Here is a 21,819-nt window from a genome sequence, read left to right as displayed (position 1 = left end):
GGAGCTTCATAATAAATATGGGAACACTAATGCAAACAAGTGTTTCTTATTGGTAATTAATTGGGATAATGAAGCAGAGATATTATCACAGTGATCAAAAAAAAGGGAACTTCATTCCACATTTATTAAATGTTGTTAAACTTAAAAAAGTGTGTGTGTGTGTGTGTGGGGGGAGGGGGGGGGGGGGGGGGGGAGTATACTGGCAATGATACATAGAAATATAAATATCAGATACTGACTAATGTTATTTTAACCAGGTGCAGCGGCAAGTATACAGAAGAGAAGACAACTCAGCTGAAGTGTACCACAGAGAGGCTGCAGTCAGCCAACTGTAGGTCATTTGGAAAAACTCTGCAAGTTGCCATAGCAACCAATTGGTGTGCAAAGTCTTCAACAACACCCATCCAATGCATGCCTGTAGAAATGTAGGCCCATGATTTTACTGATTTAATTATAACGTACAAAGATCGAGAATCTCCCCCCTTCACTATATTTTCTCTTAACTATGTTGACATTATTAAATAATGGACAAGGCACACTGTGTTTCACTCTTAAATCATCTCTGAACCTGAATTTAGTTTTTCTATAATTTGCCTCTTCTTCACTCGAATCCAATTAGCGGAGCCTTCATTTACACATAAATTAACTGAGATTAATCCACATCTCTTTGCCAGAGGACAGAAGATCTTCACAACAAATTGGGTAATTTTGAGAACAAAGAGAAGAGGCTCGACGCACAATAGCTCCAATATTATTGAGAGAAGCGACTCTTGAAAGCATACGTTATCGGGAAACCGAAGGAAAGAGGCAAGATACAAAGAAACAATAGATAAAGGGCTGTAGATGCAGCGTTAAGAGCAATGCTTTTCCTTTTTCACGTGTCATGCTTCACCCACCTCCCTCCTTCCTCCTCCCATCCTCATGTGCCTCTGACAGGCTCTGTGTGGGTGTGCATGAGAGAAAGAGAAGGAGAGGGAGTGATGGAGAGAAAAAGCTCTTATTTATGTAAAAGCTGACATGAGAGAAGGTGCTCGGCTGAAGCACAGAGCCTGACCGAAGTGCTGTTAACCCTTCGCGGTCAGAGAAATGCCAATTAAAACGGACTACCTCCATGTCGGCGAGAAAGATGCTAAGCTGACTTTTAATCTCTTTATCTGTTCCCGATGTACAGAATGCCAAGAGTAATTACAATGTTACATTAGCTAACGAATTCCCTGCCTCTTTGTGTTTACAATCCTCTCTTTAAAACAACAAGCTTTTAATGGAGCTCCTCATATTCAAGACATTAGTCTGAATATTAGATCTTACAATCTGAAAAAACTGTCTTAAAGTGAATGCAATCACTCCCTTAATACACAAAATCAGGACAAAAGAGGCTTGTAATTGTCTCAACAGCATCTTGATTGTCAGCTACCATCAGTGCTGTATGCAGACAATTATGTCACTGTAAACAAACAGTGTGCAGAATTATAATCCCAGCATAAAGTAATTAATCACTTTTGCCTGTTGTGGCTTCTGCTGCAGTGTTTCAGCAAACTGTTCAGGGTTTAGGAACACTGTTAAACCCCTAAATATGTGCTTGAAACAATCAGTAAAATCAGATGCAACATATCCTCTCCTCTCTATTGGTAATGGCAGCACTTTACCACTTTCAACAGCATCACGTTCTCAAAGACTCAGCACATCCGATTAAATATTAAAGGGCAGAGTACAGTGGGAGGTTTGAAGCTTGCTGCTCACACATTTTCTGCTGTGTATATATACTAGCTATACATATGTTAAAGAATGGGTAGTGGTTTAGTTAGCCTCTTTCTGCCAACATGCATAAGACAATACCCAGGGAGGGTCTTGGTACACAAATACACAAATTGGCATGCTATATGCAGTAGAGGCCAGTTATGGAAAATCTGAAACACATTTGCTTTTTGGCTTCAGTGGAGCTGTAAGGAAAAATACAAAGTAGCTGGTTTTGATGACCAGCAATTAAACATCTCAGCCAGGCCTCATTCATTTACCCATTCATTAGACGGATACTGCTAAGTATCCGTCTAATGTTCGGTAACACTCAAAGACGCAAGAAGAACTCTTACTCGTGTTGAAATCAGCCACGACGTGATGTCCTTTCACAAACACTTTACTGCACTCGGACAGATTCATGGTGACACAACAAAGCACTTTTGGCAGGACTGAAATAGTAACCTACTGCTCCACTGACGCTTGTGTGTGTGAGCCTCCCTGCTGGACTAACAACAGCCCAAAATGTCAACCCTTGGCCTCTTTCCCCTCCCCTGTTGACCTCACTGTTATCCCTGATTAATAATAAAGGGTTATAGACACGTGCACAGTCTGCTTGCACACATTCGAGATTCTTGAACGCACAGCCTTTCCAACCTGTCACCCAACAACGGAGGGAATTATCTGAAGCAGCAGGAAGCAAGTGTGCCAGAGCACAGTAACCTTCCATAGGGGATAATGGCACGGCAACAGGTTGTCACGAGGCAAGCGTGGCTGTGCAAATACAGAAACTCTTAGATGTATACATTAAATGAAAAGGAAAGCCTCTGCAACAGCATGGCAACTGGGCAAAAGGCTTCACAGGAAATGTGTTTTTTGTTTTTCTAAACGTAGATACACAGATGAATAGGATGACAAGAAGGCAGATAAAAAAAAAATTCAGATTAGCTTTTACTGGGAATAAACCGTTTGAAAAAAAATCTTGAAAATACAATCTTTCAAGTTATTTCAGCATCCTTCATTCCTCCATCTTGTTTCTTAAACCACACACGCACAGACGGGGAGGTGTGTGTGTGTGTGTGTGTGCGTGTTTGTGTGTTCAACGGCTCTCTGAGGCCTGCGTGAAGAATCATTATCAAGGACGCTCATAAAAAACAGCCAACACACTGCTAATTCTCATCTCCGGATAGAAGCTAGGAATCTTGAAGAGAAGTTTATGATTTTACACATGAACGATTGGTGGCTGTCAATTTGTCATCCATCCACAATTATGTAACCCTTCATTTCAATAACAAATGGCTCTTGTAGTGCCAATCAGCTCATAATCCAGTTATGAGGATTAAATTCTTACTGCAGCTTATTTGGATCAGGACTAACAAGAAATTAATTGAAAGGGGCTGACCCTATAGGAATAACGTTCTGCAGTTCAGCTGGCAGAACAGACTGAGAAAAGCTCTGAGTAAGTGACAATACTGGTGATATAATTGGGAACATAACACACACTCAGACTGGCTGTTTGCATTTTTCACGCAGTGTTGTCATCAATAGCTGGAGGGACAGGATTTTCATGTGCCGAAGCTTTGGATCCTAAAAAGTACAGGCGACTAGACCAAAATGCTTAAAAATAAAGCAAATAAAGCACTCTATCGCTCTCTCTCTCTCTCTCTCACACACACACACACACACACACACACACACACACTGTTCATTTCCTTGATGTGCTAATTGCTGGAGGTGTGTTTCTGAAATCCAAAGTAGGACTCTTTTACCTACAGATGCACAAAATTTCACAAGAACCTGAAAAGCTGTAATTAAAGGGTGACACATTTCTGCTCCTCTCCCACTGTGTGTGGGATGGCCTGAAATAGAATTGCAGGGTTTCAACAGGCGAATCACACTCTACACCGCTGCACAGGCACCAACCGGCAACTCGGGGAATGGAAATGGATACTGCCCGCATCCTCGTATTTGTTGGAATTTTAACGAATGATCAGACAGACAGGTGCGATCGGGTACGATGACAAGCAGAGCTCTGAGGAGCGATGGGCTGCCACAGGCACAGTGACTCTATCTGAAGTTGATATATATATATATATATATATATATATATATATATATATATATATATATATATATATATATATATATATATATAAAAACACACAAAGTGAATCAGTCTCCAGACCGAGCCTGTGACCTGTGCAAGCGGGGCAGCTGGGCGGGCAGCGGCACATGTTTTCCCTCAAAGGCTGCTGGTGATTCATAAACTGAGGCTAATTCCTGTGTGTGATGCCATTTACATCATTTGCCTGAGGGTGTACTCTTTAATATGGGACCGTTATTATTCCACAGTGCCTTGTGTTGCTGGTGGGGTAGAGGGTACATGTGCGCTATATCTGTGCTGCCTTGTATTTGTTTGTCTGTGCATGTGTGTGTGTGTGTGTTAATGTGCCTGTGCGAGTATGTGAGAACGAGAGAGAGCGAGAGAACACGAGAGAAAGAGTCTGTTGCTATGCACTTTTACACATCCTCCCACTGGTCTCTTCACATGAAAAATCATGGCAGAGAGAAGATGAACACACATAGCTGGGCCATTTTCCTGTGATGCAACAACATTTTAGCCATAAAAGCACGGAGAGCTTCAGCGGAGCGTCAGAGGTCGGCCAGATCCCAGAGCCGTCTTGATGCTGTGAGGGAATAGGGCTTGAACCCCTTTAAATTGCTTGTTGTTTTGCTGGATTGCTCCATTACTACAAAGGATTCCAGGGTTAGAGCAATGAGGAAGTCACTGCTGTGTTTTATTGTTGAGTCAAGGCAGTATGTAATTTTGCGGTTAAACCTAAGGTGGGGAGGAATGTTATATCGGCTATTATGTAAGTTCTGATTTACGTAACGATTCACAAACTAGGTGCATGTATGACTGAAACGATTGTCCTTTCTCCCACTGACTGTAAACAAAGCAATGTGCAAAGTTTCCATAAAAAAAAACAAATGTTGTTGCTTCTCAAATAAGCATGTGCAAGTTTTCTTGTTTTTTTTTTTGTTTTTTTTTTTTTAATTAGAGTTCAGAAAATCGGTTTGGTTACAATTAAGATAATGCATTTAGGGCTGGTCAGCTTTGTTAAACTTTTATTTTTTCTCTGCCAATCTCCTCTCCTCTCCTCAACCCCTACCCTTTGCAGATTTTCACTCCTTTGCACCTGTCTCTATTCCTTCTAGAGTTTTTTTTTTTTCTGTTTTGGTTTTTGGTAATGTTTTTCTCCCTCAAATGACTGACGCTGTCATTTATTTTGTTGGGAGGGCAGTAAATTTGCCAGAGCTAAATGAAATGGGGCACATTTGGACAGCGGCTTTATTGGCTTTAACAATAAGTTCAGATAAAACGGTGCAACACTGCAAATTAAACACAACTCAGAGAGGAACTTGACATAGGGGTATACTGATTTAATTGTAGTTCCCTTAAAAAAAGCAATTTCATCGTGTTACTTCTTTCCTGTGTAATTACCCCAGTGTTATTATACAACCTACAGCTATGCTCATTGGGTTACGACCGGCGCTGACAATGGCACACATATGAAACACCAGTATATGTGCACCCCTAAAGGGATGAATTATATAAGATGAAATATGTTTAAGGCCAAGAAAGAAAACCCTTTTCTTTTTCTGAAACTGGTTGGTTATGATGCTACGGCACTCTATGAATTTCACAATCTCATCGCTCCCTCCAGAAATAATGTTAAAAATCTCAATATATTTCCATAATCTCCCTTTTACTGGCAGCGAACTAGCCGCAATGGGTTTTTTTTTAAACCGACGCAGAAGGGCTGACGAATGTGTGGATGCTGCCATATGGGAAGGATTTACTTCTCACAGTGCATGTGTAAAGTGCTGTCCATACGAAGAGTCGTCTTTTCATGTTCAGACCAGGGCTGAGTTGTGTGAGTGCTTTACAACGTCTCAGTGCAGCCGTATAAGTGGTACAACGGAGAATAAATCACATCTTTTCACACAGCTTTCTAGCAAATAGTTGGTGGGCCACTGAGGTAGTAGTAGATGTATCATTTTTGCTGTAAACAAAAAGCAAGCAACAGAGACCTCTGTGCAGATAGCAATGTGCACTAGCAACATTTGCTCCCCGCTGGACCCTGGTTTTACACAAAGGAAACACAGAACTGAATATATAAATTACCCAAAATCAAAAGATTGGAGAAAGTAGCCAATAGAGGCATGATTCATTTGACACCCTCTGTCATTGCAGCAGCACTTTCCCAAAACCCATGCTTTGTGGAGCGACTCAACAATGGACGTCATGTAATGACTCACGCCGGCAAACAAAAAATGCAAGTTGACTGTGACAGTACAAAAGAAGCACACAACAAGATGACACAAATCTATTAGCTCTCAGTAGAGTCAGACAAAACTGGGGTGAGATGGTCTAACGGTGCTACAGGTGTTCCCAGTGAAAATGCAAATCTGTTAAACCCTCGCATGAATGAAAAACTTGCTGAGAGAAAAAAAAAAAAAAGACTACATATAGACCAGCAGTGGCTACCATTATTTCTGATAGAGCCTTTTTTTTTTTTTATTAACTTATGACCTTTAGTCACAAGCGATATGATGCAGCACAATAAGACAAACACCAGCTAGTCTGTGTGGCTAAATGAAGAATACTGTCATAAAAGATGGCTGTGACATTGCTTGAATAACAAAAAAGCAGGCCAATCTTGATCCGTGTACCGAGGCGATCAGTTACCATTAGCCTAAAAGCCATTCAGCTAACAGCTCAAAGCTGTAGACATTATCACAAAACATAATTAACTAATGAGAAAAACCTGGTGGCCATTAGCCGGGATTCTTCAGCTGAAGGGCAGTGACAAGACGTCGGACTTAAATGGGTTATAGCACCGGGGACAAATATAGTGAGTGTGCGTGTTCGTGTGTGTGAGAGAGAGCAAAGGGTGAAATAAGAGGAACAATTATGATACCTCATTTTGTGATAAGAGCTGCTTCCCAGACGGAAAGAAAAATAAATATATCAAGCACCTTAATAGAGGGTAGATAACTGAATAAGGTTTGGTGTAAGAAAAGACAGAAAGTGAGATGGAGATTATGCAGGGTAGGATAAAAAGGATAAAAATGACACCAACAGAGGTGAGGAGACAAGGGGTCCAAGGGGAGAAGTCTCCGTTCCTGACTGAACTACAAATGGAGCCCAATCAGCCTCGAAGTTGCCAAGTTTCAGATTTAAGAGCTTTAAATCTGTCAATCTGTCTGGTGAAAGAATGATGTCTAACAGAGTTTGTACTTAGACTACATTAAGACTACACTTATCTTGCCACTGATATACTCTTACAGATGTGAAAGCTGACTATTAATGTAACCTTGTAATCTGAGGTGTCAAAATAACTGCAAAGTAATACAAAGTGAGCAACTCACTGTTCTGCTAAAAGATAATTAGAAATCCATAGGTGTGGAGCAAAAGGTAGAAATTAGCAGACTGGTTAAACAAACTCCCTTACAGACACAACGATCCAAGCCAGAAAACAAACAAATTGAAACGCAAAGGTATAATAAAACATCCTGATCTGGTTGAGATTTTTACAGTCTAATTGGCTTTTAACAGTACTGCTCTTGTCCAAAGGCAATAAATCTACTACAACATCTGTTCAGCGAAGCCTATAAAGCGACGCAAAATGGAAAGCTCTGTATGTTGTTGGATTAACAAGTGCCATTAAATCATGTCTGTTAAAAGAGTAAGAGGTACTTAGCTTCTCTAAAGTCATTAATGGATGATTTAGGGCTTGCCTGAGCAACGCTCTGCGGAGACCATGCATGACGCTGCGAGCCCTGAGAACGGGGGAGCGTCCTGCTGTTGGAAAAATCATTAGCCGAAACCTCAAATTCAATTACTTCCTCGTTACTGGATCTCCCCTGATGGTGCTCTGGAGGACTTTGCAGCCAAAATAACTCCCGTAACTCCTCCACCTTTGTGATCTCCCCGGCCAGATGAGAGGGCCAGCATTAGCAGCTGCCATCAGGGATCAACACAAGCAGAAGGAGTCAGAGAAGCATTTGGGGGCGTTAGCGGGGGACAGCAAGTGAATAAATATGAATGAAGTCCAAAATGACGAGGTACGATTAGTTTTTGACCAAATAACACAAGTTTGATTCAAAAATAGAAAGCGCTTGTTTTTTTTTTACAGGTAGTCTGACATTTACTTCTGTAAAAGTCATCAGTATTCAAAATCCTTCATTTCTCATTATAATGGCCAAATCAGAGATGCAATCATTGTTGTTCCAATATGGAAATACAGTTTCAGAGATTCTATTTAAGTTTTTTGTATAGCATTATTGCATCTGTAGACCTGCTAACAAATAAAACATTTAATTTAATGTAATTATTATTTTTAGCAAAAGCAAAAATATGCAAAATGCAAAGAAAACCTCAATTTAATCTTAAAAAATGTATCATAGCCAAGTAGAAAATATAAATACTCAAATAAGGTAATATTTTAAGTACTTCTAAGTATTTTAAGTGAATACCACTTGTCCACTAACTGCATTAAGTTAAAAACCTAAATGAAGGCGTTAATAAAAAGATGGAAAAAGAAAGTGAGCGTGTAGGCTGCGAGCACCTTTCTATACTCTTCTTGGCTTCCAGGAGTCCCAGAGGGAATGGTTGAGCCTGCAGAGAAAGCACTGTTGGGCTGAGACAAGTGGATTAACAGTGATCTTATTTTGCTTGATGAGGGGGTTGATGCGAGGCAGGTGCTGCAGCTTTGGAGCAGATTTGTTGGTCAGAAGTATTTGAGTTTGAGTGGTTTTTACAAAGGGAGGCATAATAGCTAACAACTTTGCCCGCATTATGTTCTTGTGTTGTCAAAGCTGTCTACATTGATGCAGAGCTCATAGTAGGAAACCAAAGATTTGATCTGTGAAGTAATTATCCTGCAGCTTCACAAAAATGAAAGGTGTTTGATTTCAGTATAGTTTTACATTTACCTGCACAACATGATTTGTGGATATCCATTTAGTCTGTAAAAGGGCTTTCCCAATGCCTCTGATGAACCCCTGGGCTGCATAAAACATGTCTATTGGATGGATTGCCACGATATTTGATACAGACATGCCCTGTTCCTCTCAGGATGAATTTTATTGACTTCTAGCAACCATGGGGAAGTCAAAATTTCTTGGCATTATGCATGTGTTAGAATAGGACTGTGAACATGCTAAAAATGCTTTTACCTGACATTAGGATTTATCTCATAGCATCTCTGTTTTAAAAAAAACAAACAAACAGAAGTACAGCCTTGCAGAGCTGTGGTGTGACTATTGGGACAGTTTAGCTACCCTAAACTGGCAACTATAATCAAAACTCAGCTACAATATAATCACCTTCTCCTGGTTGAAATTGTCTGAATGAAACTGAATCCTAAACGTCCTGAGAAACCCTCCTTCAGCCAACAGAAGAGAGAAGAGATCACTTTATTGGCCAAACTTCCCAAATCATAGAGTGAAAATCCAAATATAAGAAGAAATATGGTTCACACTGTTTTTAAACAATCTGAATCGTATTGGAGTTGAAGGGGGTATAATATGAGTTCATGAGATGAGATTTGAGGAGAGAAATGGAAAAGTGAAAAAGAGAAAATAAGAGGAAAAATCTAAATTTAGATATTTTCTTAAGACGACAGCTGAAATTCATGGAATGAGGAGGTGGCACCGAATAGCAAAGGTCTCTGGATTTAGATCGAGGGCGTTTGGGTGATGGGATTTCTGTCTGCTTTTTATGCATTTTTCTCCTTTCTCTGCGACCTGGGTATCAACTGAGAACTGCCAATCAGTAAAAAAATGCCTTTGGGTACCGACAAAGAGCACAGACCCTTCCAGAAGACCTTGGAGCAAGAACTGCATCCTATGCATTTTTAAAAATCTAGTATGCATTATTTAAAATGAAGTCAAGCAAAAGCAAAAAAAAAAACAAAAAAAAAACTGAGACTGAATTAATATCAAGATCCAAAATTTTAATGAAAATATTTTATATAATTTTATTTATTTCAGATAATTCACTGTTTATATATTAACATTTATTTAAAAGTTCAATTTGTGAATGTAGAAATTATATTTAATTTTATCTTACATCTGTCTTTCATCTTGCCATTACCAAGTTAGACAGAACTGCCTTAATTCTTATTGGCACAAATTTAACAAGGTGCCGGAAACATTCTTCAAAGATTTTGGTCCATAATTACATGAAAGGATTACACGGTTTGGTTGGCTGCACATTCATGATATGAATCTCCTGATGCACAACATCCCTAGAAAGGTGCTGTACTGGACTGCGATCAGGTGACTGTTCATGTTCAAGAAACCAGACTGAGATGATGTGAGCTTTGTGGCATGGCACATTGTCCTGTTGGAATTAGCCGTAGAAGATCTTAAAGGAATACTCATGAAGGCTGTGGCATTTAAACAACGTTCATTTGACATCAAGTGTGCCAAGAAAATATCCCTAACACTATTACACCACTTGAACCACTGTAGTGGTTGCAGTTGGAACCACTAATACAATGCAGGATGGGCCCATGCCTTTATGTTGTTTATGCTAAACTGTGAACCCACCATCTGAATTTCACATCATTAATCAAAAGTCATCAGACCAAGAAATGGCTTTGTGGCCTTCTGTTGTCTGATTTTAGTGAGTCTGTGCAAACTCTAGTCTCATTTTCCTGTTATTAGCTGTCAGAAATACAGCAAATTGCTGTAACCAATTTACTACAGCAGAAGACCATAGCAAATAGGCTACGGTCTTCTGCTGCAATAGCCAATTAGCTTTAAGGTTTGATGTGTTGTGCATTCAGAGATGCTCTTCTGCATACCTTGGCTGTAACAAGTGGTTATTTGAGTTACTGTCTGACCATTCTCCCCTGACTTTTTACATCAAAAAGACATTTTCTCCAAGAAATCTGCTGCTCATTGGATAATTTCTCTTTTGTCTACATTAAAATTCACTTAAATCACCTTTATTTCCAATTTTTATGCTCAGTTCAAACTTCAGCATATTTTAAAACATCACTTCAGGGTCATACTGTAAAGCTGCAACACTGATCATTTTAAACCACTTCAAGGTCACAGTAAATCATTCAACTGTAAATTGTAAATTTAGACTGTTATTGATATTTTTACCTTAATTTTAAAGTGTATATTTATTCCTTTTATATTTACCTTAGTCTTCAAGTATATATTTATTTCTTACTTTTCTTATATTTATTGTTGTTTTTTGCACTGAATGGAACTGGAGCCTCATCATCTCATCTCTCTATATACTGTACTGTATATAGCAGAGATGACAATAAAGTTTACTTTGACTTTGACTAAATATCTCTGTTATATGGCCCCTGGCTCATCACATCATATCAACATATATTTTTATACTGTTCAACTCAATCAAATTACATTTCTAAGACACTTAAGTCATTTGTTGTGTATATAAGTCATGTTTAGTTCTTCAAATAGTGCTTAAAATAAAGATGTAATTTTGTGGCATTTGCGATATTCACTTTTAAATATCGTAAAATTAATTAACTTTAAGAAACTTTAAGCTAAGCATGAAGTACTTTAAATATCCATGTCGTTTACCATCATAGAGCCATGAGTGCATAGACTTCTCACCCAGGCTGATTGAATATGCTTTCACTGGCATTTTATGACCATTTGAGATATTTTGGATGTTAAAATGTGCTCCATGGGTCCGTGTGTGTTCAAAGGCATTTTCATAAGCATAAAAATGCTATTTCAGAAGACCAATGATGATGCCATTAGTATGAGTATAGAGTGAGTATTAAACCTCAGGCCACAGCATAACCACAGATGATTCCCCTCGAGTTAACGTTTCTCATATCCATCAGTTAGTCAGGTCAAACTTGCACCACCATCTACAACAGTAACACCGGCGGCAGCATTTACATCATGCTGTCACTCTCCCCGGGCAGTAATCCATACACCTGCACTACGACTGCAGCCTCTGTTTGTCCCTGATTCTCTCTGTAACTATTAATTTCAAGGAAACAGCCTTTCTCTGACTAAGCACAAACTGCGAGTTGTTCTCTTAGTGATCCCTATTGTATGCCAGTCAGCATTTTGCAGGATACACACTGACTGGATGGAAACTGCTGAGATGCAAAGTGGCGCCGCACTGAAGAAACACACAGTGGTGAATCGAGCTTAAACCCCAAGCTGTACAAATCTTTCTGCCTCTCTGTCCTCCTTGTCTGTTCCTTACTTCTTCCATCTTCTTACTTCTTTTCGTCCAGGAAAAGTATGCGGGGGCTGTTTGAACTAGAAGCATCACAAATGGCCAATAGCAAAACAGAAGAGCAGATGGCAGGGAGAGTGGGTCCAGATGGGAAGCTTTGGCCAGATGAGCGAAGCTGGTGCAGGAGCATACTGACACTAAGTGCTAAGGAATCTTTAAAGAACCAGTGAGTCAGGATGTTGGTGTTGAGTAACTAGGGCAAACAGGACCACGATGAAGCTTTGGGAACAATTACAGAAGTTTGGTCTGATCAATTCACAATGGTCTCAGCGCTACAATAAGCTTTAATGAGCAAGTTAATGATTGGTTTATTCAAACCAATTAAAGTGTTGTAATATGAAGCTTGGGAGAACATTAGTCATCAGACAGCAGGCAGCCACAGGGCATCATCGAAGGTGCACTTGAAGAGGAGCTTGATTAACGACTAGTTTGAGGGTAAATATTCACCTTTCATTCCACATGGAAATCAAATCACTTTTTTCTCTAAGTCAGACATTATAAGGAACATGATTCACATGATTTCCTTTCTGTGTATTCTCCTTTTAGCAGTCAGGTATTGAAACCAAGCTTCTATTTTCTTTTTCTAAGATCATCTTTTGGAGGTTCTGCTACATTTTTATTAAGCTTCTTCTTTGGCTTTATTTGGCTACTCCCTTTAGGGGTCACCGCAGCAAATCATCTATCTCAATCTCACCCTATCCCTAGAATCCTCCTCTGTCACACCAACCCTCTGTACGTCTTCTTTCTCTACACCCACCCACCCACTTTCTCTGTGGTCTCCCAGCTCCACCTTCAACACCTTTTGTTCGGTATATTCACTATGCCTCCTCTGCATATGCTCATACCATCTCAGCCGTGCCTCTCTAACTTTGTTTCCAAACCGCTCAACCTAAGCTGTCCCTCTGACATACTAATTTCTAACCCTGTTTCCCTTTGTTCACTTCAAATGAAGATCTTATCATCTTCCTCTCTTGCTGCTATCCTTCTGTCACAGATCAGGTGTGTCAGGTAGGGTGGAGTTGGTCCATGAACTTGCTTCTTTAACTCTTTTGCACACTGTCTGTTGCGTTGGATGGTTGATCCCAAGTCTTTAAACTATTTTCACTTCCTCTACTCCTGCATCTTCAGGGTTATGCCTCTCTTTCACATCCATGTATTCTCTCTTGCTTCTACTGACTTACTCCTTTCTCCAGAGCATACCTCCACTTTCCCCAGCTCTGTTCCACCCATTCCCTAATCTCACTGCAGACCACAATGTTTTCTGTGAACATCAACATCCACTGAGTCTCCTGTCTCATCAGGCAGCCTGTCTTTCAAAAAGACAGACCAGGTAAAAAGGTGGTGGCAAATCTATCAAAAAATAAATAAGTCTTGGTAAAAGTAAAGCTAATTAAAAAAGCAACACTCATTTTAGGTTTGACAGCGTTTTAGTAGGTAAAAGTGAATGCTTTGACATGAAGTGAGCTGCGGTTTGGGGAAGGCCTCGAAGGGGACTGGCGACGGCTCCCGGGCCTGGCAGATCCCCATATACTAAATAGAAGTGAAGAAGTTGAAGAATGGAGAACAAGGAGGGAAGGAGGGTGGGGCACGTAAACGAGAATGATCAGCTTGCAGAACTGGGGGAACTTATATAGATGAGAGCCGGAAGGAGTGTGTTTGGAGGCATGGTCCTGCTCCTGAAATTCCGATACATAATCTCCAATAATAGTCAACCTACTCATGCAAAGGAGTATAATCTTCCTACACGGACATATAGACTTACTAGACACTTCATTTGGTAAACGTTCCTCATACAAGTCAAAACCTCTTTTGGCTTCAGAACTGAGTTAATTTTTCACATCATAGATTTAATGTGATGATGACATGATAGCATCATACAGTTGCACATCCATGATGAGAATCTCCTGTTCAACAACATCCCAAAAGTGCGTTCCTGGATCGAGATCTGGCGACTGTACGGGTCATTTGAAATCAAGAAAAAACAGTTTGAGGTGATCTATGCTTTCTAACATGTTTTTTTTCATCCTGCTGGAAGCTGCCATCAGAAAATGGGCACACTGCAGTCATAAAGGATAGATATGGTCAGCATCAATACTTTGGTAAGCTGTGCTATTTAAGTAATCCTTATTTGGTACTAAGGGGCTCACAATGTGCCAAGAAAATATCTCCCACACCGTTACAACACCACCAGCCTGAACCACTGATACAAAGTAAAATGGATTCTGGTCCTACCATTGAATGTTGCTGCAAAAAGTGAGACTCAGGTGTTTTTTTATCCATCTTCTGTCCACCAGCATTGGTGAACCCGTGTGAACTGTAGCCTGGGTTTCTTGTTCTTAGCTGACAGGCGTGGCATGCTGTGTGGTCCTCTTGTTCAATGTTTGAAGTATTATGCATTGATAGATGCACTTCTGCATACCATAGCGGTGATCCGTTGCCTTCCTATTAGATTGAAGCAGTCTAGCCATTGTCCTCTGACGTCTAGCATCAACAAAACATTTTCACCCAGAGAATTGCAGCTTATTAAAACTCAGAGATGGTCTCAGCAGATCAGCAGTTTTTGAAATTCTGAGCCAGCCTGTCTGGCACCTACAACCATGCCACATTCAAATGTGTTCACAGATGTTCTTCTGTCACTTAAATCACCTTTCTTCCCCATTCTGATGTTTGGTTTGTACTCAAGCAAGTTGTCTTGGCTGTGGTGACTTTAAAAAGCCATGTGACCTTTGAAGTAAAACCAGCTTTTTAAACTTTGCCTTCAGAAGGCATTCAGGACTCACTTCCTTCTCATGTATACTCGCTGGTTTTGTATGTTGTAGGGAACATTTGAAGCATCACTGTTATGTGTGGTAGTGGGTGTCCTTGGACTAAGTTGGTCCACATTTTTTTTTGGTAATTCACTGTATTCATAAACTTGTCTGTACACAGCAAAAAAAACATAATAATCAATTTTACTGTACTTGTGTTTCTTTTCAAGATATTTGAGTTATTTGGTAATAAATATTTCCACGATTGTTTGCTTTTGCTTTTGTAAATCTGTAGCTATGCGCTTGGGGAACCAGGGTGGAGACACACATGATTAAAGTGCCTGGTACCACTGTTTCATCTGTGAACTTCTGCGTGCCCATTTCTTTTCATGTTTATGAGAATAAGGAAGAGCAATATATTCAACAGTGAACTAACAAGGTCCCACCTGAGACCTTTAGTGCCACAAGGTAGCCAAATGAGTCAGTTAGGTCTCAGCACATGGTGTCCTGCTGTATTGTATGTCACACTTTGGTGCCTCAACAGGCTGCTTCTGTGTTGAGTTCTTCTCTTAGATGACAGTGTGCGCTCTTTGTTCTGGCTGTGTCTCGTGACGGCTCTGCAGTGTGCTGTATGAGTCTCGGGCTGCGTCACCACTGACTGTAATAGCTGAACACTGCAGGGTGGAAAAAACACTTTAACCTGCATGAATTTTGTAGCTCTAAAAGAAGAAAATACAAAACAGAACCCGACCAAATAGTGCTATAAATCACAAATTAATGACTAAATTTGATGGCTACACTGTGCTCTTCTTGCATTTTGAAAAGCAAAATAAGATGAATGGCAAATAACTTTTTTTTCCCTCAGTAGCTACATCGTCAGCGATATGCCACAGAAAGGCTGTGACTCGGTAATCAATAATATGCTTGTACAGCGAACATAAAAGCATCAAAAGCTCGATTTTCACGAAGCTTCTCTCCACCATTATCTCCTAAGTGAATACAATTCCCATTTTAATTTAATCAGGCACAGCAGGATGAACTCATGGGGTCCTGCTTGGAATTGACTGCAGTAAAAACACTAGTTTCATTTCCTGTTTGGAAGCCTTTTCCAAAGGGTGGCGTTTTTAAGCTACTGTACAAATTATCACCATGGCAACCAGAGCTATCTGGAAAAATGCAACAAAAATGGTTAAAACCACAACACAAAACAAAAAAAAACACTTCTGTTTAATACGCCTGTAATTACAGGAGCTAATCTTTTATTTGGTGTTTGAGTGGGAGGTCAACTGCAATACATGTGTAAATTAAATAAATAAATAGGTAATTCATACCAAAAGATAAAAAGTCTGCAGATCTACCTACTCATGGCAATCCTTCACTCCATCACTCTTATTTTATTTTATCAACCTTATGTAAGAGAAAGGTCACAGCATATCTATTATTTAACGCCTCAGTCATGGTATATTACATTATTAATTACCTCAGTATAGTCTCTAAACACACACACAGTGTGACTCTGATTCTGACCCAGGTGCCACATAAAACAGATCTGCAATCTCCATGGATCACTTAATTAGAAGACCATAAAAAGACAGCCGCTCACTTCATAACCACAAATAATGTCTGCACAAATTTAACAAACAAACCATTAAAAAAGAAATCTGCCACCACTAGTGATTTGTCAGCAGGCAATCAAGAGGCTTCCTGTGATCCATTGTTAGAATAAAAACTGAACATGAATGGCAATGCAAGTCTAAATTCTGAACATGTCCTTTGAGGGAAGTGAACAAACAGGCTTTGTGTAGCTGATACAATTGTATAACATCTGACTGAGCCACCTGAACTGTCAGCATATCAGGGCCATAAAAGCAGCACAGAAGCAGAAATGTACTGTGAAAGCGCCGCATGGGGCAGAGCAGCAAGAGCTCTGAGACACCCGCCCACCCTTCCTGAATCAGCCGTTTCTGTGGCGACCAGAGCGGAGAGGGGTGGAGGGAGGTGCACGGTAAAAGTGAAGAGACAATATCAAACCTGGTGGGAGAAACATGGATGGATGGATGGATGTGGGTACATATATGTTGGGGGTTGGGTGATAAAAGGAGGTGGCACAGTCAATGGGGAACTGGGGCTGTTTTTTAACATCACAGCAGTGACAGATTGACAGTTGGAGGCAAACAACAGCAGCAAACACCGAGGGGAATTTTCGCTGTCAATGGCAGCCCAGATCACGGTCATGGCTCAGGGGTTTAAACCATCTAAACACTGACAATGTGTCTCTGTGAAATCTCATTCAGCCATATGCTTTTATTCAAAGGATTGTATTTCTCTGTCCTCTCTTTAAGCAAATCATACAGGCTTGAAGTTGGTCAGATTCAGGCTTAGTTCAAAGACAAACTTCAAAAGAACTAAAGTCCATTCAACAAGTTCTGCAGCGGAGAAAATAATTCTAGACCAACCTGCTGATTCCCTGCGGTAAACCTTCATGAGCTGCCATTACACGTAATTACATCCCAGGATGCAGTACAAGTGATGAGTGTTACACACCAATATGGAGGAGAAGGTGCTAAAGAGGAACCCAGCTTTGCAACACAGTACAAATAATTAAGTTTGGGTTCAATCAGGGCAAAACAAATAAAGAAAGCAGCACTGATATGATACACTAACACTATGACATCACTTTTTTTTCCACACAGGAGAAAAGTGGACATGTGAGCCAAAAAAAACCCTTATTCCAAATTAACAGCAGATTGTTTGCTGCATATAACGCCACAGGAAAGAGGCATGCATGATCTGGCCCATTAGAGAGATCTTTGATTTGATGTCAGCTCTATTTTTGAAACCAAGCCAGTATGCTGAGAACCTTATTATGTAACAGATTAGATGTTAAAGCGAGAATATTGCTACAGTCTTAGACTACAGCGATCGCATTCTACCAATGCTACAATAATTAGGGATGGATGCAGTCGTTCTCTTGCGCAGTTGAGACGAAAGGCTCACGCTAAGCTCAAGAAAAACAGCGTAAATCTGAAGTGTAAACTCCTGCAGATATTCCCGACAGTTGTTGATAAACTACTGTGTCCACACGGACAAATTGCGGGCTGGAACGGAGGCGCAATCTGCATTCCATCAAATACTGTAGTCCGCCTAAAGCACAGCTTCTGAGATGAAACTGTCTTCATCTTGTGTTGTTTTTTTTTCTTTCTTTTTTTTTGGGGGGGGGGGGGGGGGGGGGGGGGAATCTTGTTTTTTCTCTCCTGTTTCTAAACTACACTGAGAGAGCAGTGGCAGAAACAGTTTCCACTCCACCCACTCTCTCTAGCAGGGACACATGGATATACACATGGGGAAACAGGGATGAAATCAAATGCATTTACTCCTTCCAGAGGCAACGCTTTCCCCAAGTCCCAGCGGTCTTTCTCACCTGTCAGCGAGAAGGTAAACAAGCCTTCATACAAACTAACGTTTGCGCGAACATATATGTGAAAACACCCCCACCTGTCACATCGACGCGCACAAAACCAAAGGTGGATACACCTCATTTCTTAAGAAGAACTTTTGGCATTTGTGAAATCATTCCTGTATATACTACAATATTCAAATAGTAACATGCATACATTATTTTAATCACAACAGTAAAATAAACACAGACTGGTGGAAATCATAATAATAATAATGATAATCACATGGATACATCCAGTGCAGTATTTAGTGAGTCGAGTATTTCGTCATGAGGCTGTTGACACTCACCTGTTTGTGTAGCTGGTTTCAGAGTCCTGGGGTGCGAGGCAGCTCAGACAGAAGTGCGCAGGGACTCGGCTGAGTTGCTCACACTGGACACATACCAGAAGACTGGCTGGCTCTGCTCTGCACTGCACAGCTCACAGCGCTCTGCTCTTCCCTCCGAGTCTCAGAGACAAACAGCAGATCTGCTTCTGCTGCCTCTCCCTCTTCCTTTCACACGTACTGTAGCAGCAACAGAGGGAAGGCTGGGGGGCTGCAGACTCTCTGATCAACACAAGTCTCCCTCCTCTCTCTCTCACTCTCTCTTTCTCCCTCCTCTCTCTCTCTCTCTCTCTCTCTCCTTCCGGCTCTATGTCTCTCCTCAAGTATGGCTACAGGCAACCGCGGCTGAAGAGATGAGCAGAAAACACAATGAGTAAGTGCATAGATGAAGTTGACTCCGTTTGCAAGTATTTATGTTGTGTGCTTTTGTGCGAAACGGCGCGCTGTACAACAGCACTGCACATAAGCGTACACGCAGTGGGAGAAAGCTTTACTCCCACCTCCTGCTCCCCCTTTTCACCACCACCTACCCTCCGCTCCTTTGCCAGCCCCACACCAGCCTGTTGAAATGAGTCATCAGCTATCAGCCAATCACACAGTGGCACACAGCCTCCGATAAGAATAACAGGAGTATTTATGCACTCCTGCTTTAAGAAGATGGAAATGACATGGAGAATTGTCTGACATACTTTGCTCTCAGTGGGGATGATGACAGAAAATCGCTACAAGTTTATTTATTGATTTTTGTAATAATATAGGGAATTTTGTCCTTGTCATGTTATATATGCGCTAAACATGTGCAGTCCATCACCTCCTTTTGTAGCTTACAAAGAAATACGGCATGAATATAATATATGATCGGAAATATAATAAAAGGGTACAATGATCATAACTGCATCACTTGTGAGATTGTGAGTCACTGTGGCATATGATTCATTCAATCAAGGCTGCAGACACATCTGAGTAAAAGAAGGTCTGACCCTGGTAACTTTCCTTGTAAAGTGAGGGTAAATGACTAAAACCAAGCACAAAATTGCCGTTCTACTACTGCTTTGAACAGCCTCTAACTGCGCACTGATCCAGCAGCCTTGTAAGCAGTGGGAGGAGATATTTTGGGCTTTCAAGGTTCCAGAAGTTAAATTACTGCTCCTGCATAGCCAAAGTTTTGTGACTATCAGTGGGAGAATGGCCTGGATTGATATGAAGTTATTCCGGTTGAATTATCATTCCCAACAAAGAGCTGAGAAGATGAAAGAGCAGTTTAGAAGGCCACATACAAAAAACCAAACTCAAGGATAGATGTCAACTATGCCCTTTAAAAAACCCAAACGTCCACATGGAAGTTATTTCCTGTGTGAGTTATGACACTATTGTGACAGAAGCAAGCAGCACGGAAGTAAAGCAGGCGTCAACAAAATATGCACCTTTGAACCTTTTTATTTTAGAGCTGCTACTCAAGATTAAAGGTACATCAGGGGGATTTTAATTTTAATTTGTTAAAATCGTGCAGCGCGGCGATTAGCACTGTGGCCTCACAGCAAGAAGGTCCTGAGTTTGACTCCACCATCTGGCCACCATCCACACAAAAAATGCCTTTCTGTGTGGAGTTTGCATGTTCTCCCCGTGTTTGTGTGGGTTCTCTCCGGGTTCTCTTGCTTCCTAAAGACACGCAGTTAGTGGGGTTAAGTTAATTGGTTAATTGGTCAAAACCGGTCAAAATAAATAAATTGCCAGGCAGAGCTAAGTTGAAATTTACAGTTATTATCTCAAACTTTTGACTTCAGAGTAAGATAACACTTTGGAGTGTGGAGTATTAAGTTAGTAATTACTGCTAGCCTACATAAACTGTGCAGGCCATGCACAGATAAGGGCACATGTTAGTTACTGTGCAGTAACAGTTCAAATTCACCTACTAGAACTTTACTCACACAAACTGATGCGCAAATAACTGGACCACATAGCAAGCTATGTTATTTGTGATACAATCCGATTAAAATAAATTCCCCAGCAGCACAATCAAGATGGAGAGATGAAGTTCCCTGACTGGAATTAATGCAGATGAGGCCAAGGAAACACCTATCAGCTGATGTAATAATATGAGGGAAGGGAGAAACCACTGGAGGAAATGCAGTTTTAGGTGCTCCATGACAACCCAAGCAGTTCCTGCTTCGGTCGGTACCTCAAAGTGTTTGTAAAATGGCTCCCTGCTGAAAAATAGTGGCTTGATCTCTTTGGATTGGGGGAAAGTTGTTGGAGTTTTGTTCCTAAGTGAAAGAAAAAGAAAGCGTGAGAATTAAAGGTTGACTGTCATCAGCAATAAAGCAAACCTGAGCCAGAGCAAAAGCTTTTATTTACCTGTCAGACATGTTCCAACCTATGGCTCCACTTTGGGAAGTGACAAAAAAATTGGGTGAAATTAGTTTTGTCTAAGGGTCACCCTTAGAGGAAGTTTAAAGAGCTCGAACACCGAGCTTCTGGAGCTGAAGCGATTTCACATTGAAAGGTTTGTTTCAAAGACTCTTTTAGAAATCTGACTTTAAAGGTTAGAAAACCCCACCAACCCAACCCCCAGTTTTATTGGCTTAATAATCTGTTAGCCTAATAATACAATGCTACAACAATATATGTTATTTAAATTGTGCAGAATATTAATGTGTAAAAGTTTGAACCAAAATTTTTATACCTCGTACTTTTTTCTTGACAGCCATCCTTCTAGTAAGACCATTATTTACCTCAGTGAACAGCAGGTCAAGCTCAAGGTCAAGTTTATTTATATAGCACATTTCCAAACTGTCCATGCTGCACAAAGTGATTAACAATTTAAGTAGCTGGATCAAATAAAGGCCTAAATTAATTTCTTAAGTAATATGTCAGGTCTTGTGTTCCTATTTGTTAAGGACATGAATTTATTATATTGTTCATCCACTGTAGAGAGTTTGTTATGAACTGACACTCTTTTGTTCTCCACTTGTCCAGTTTACTCCAAGTCTTTAGGCACACCATGCTGAGATATACTAAAGTTTCTGATTAATACCACTTTTTGGAATCACTTTGTTGGTGGAAAAATAATATTTTATGTCTGTTTATAAAACTGTTATCTTTGGCATTTTTAAAAAAATAGATTCAACTAAAGAAATTGGAGCAAATAATGTGTCTTTGGAACAGGCTTCTAGTAAAAAAGCATAAAAACACAATTTAAAATTGATTCTCTGCTAATTTGTTTATTATGTGACACAACAC

At 40.3% G+C, this 21,819-nt stretch overlaps 1 protein-coding gene across 1 annotated transcript in view; it reads right to left on the bottom strand.

Annotated features, from left to right (window-relative positions):
* Positions 1-19,201, bottom strand: part of LOC102788928 (prickle-like protein 2) — a 36,647-nt gene extending 17,446 nt beyond the window's left edge. The window contains exon 1 of the mRNA XM_006796408.3: positions 18,544-19,201. The gene's annotated coding sequence lies outside the window, so the exon portion shown is untranslated. The remainder of the gene's footprint in view (positions 1-18,543) is intronic.
* Positions 19,202-21,819: the final 2,618 nt, after the last annotated feature.

Source organism: Neolamprologus brichardi, chromosome 20 (genome assembly GCF_056152115.1).
Source record: "Neolamprologus brichardi isolate AB-2024 chromosome 20, ASM5615211v1, whole genome shotgun sequence".
NCBI lineage: Eukaryota > Metazoa > Chordata > Actinopteri > Cichliformes > Cichlidae > Neolamprologus > Neolamprologus brichardi.
Note: the sequence above shows the minus strand (reverse complement) of the source record. Positions and strands in the feature narration are given on the sequence as shown.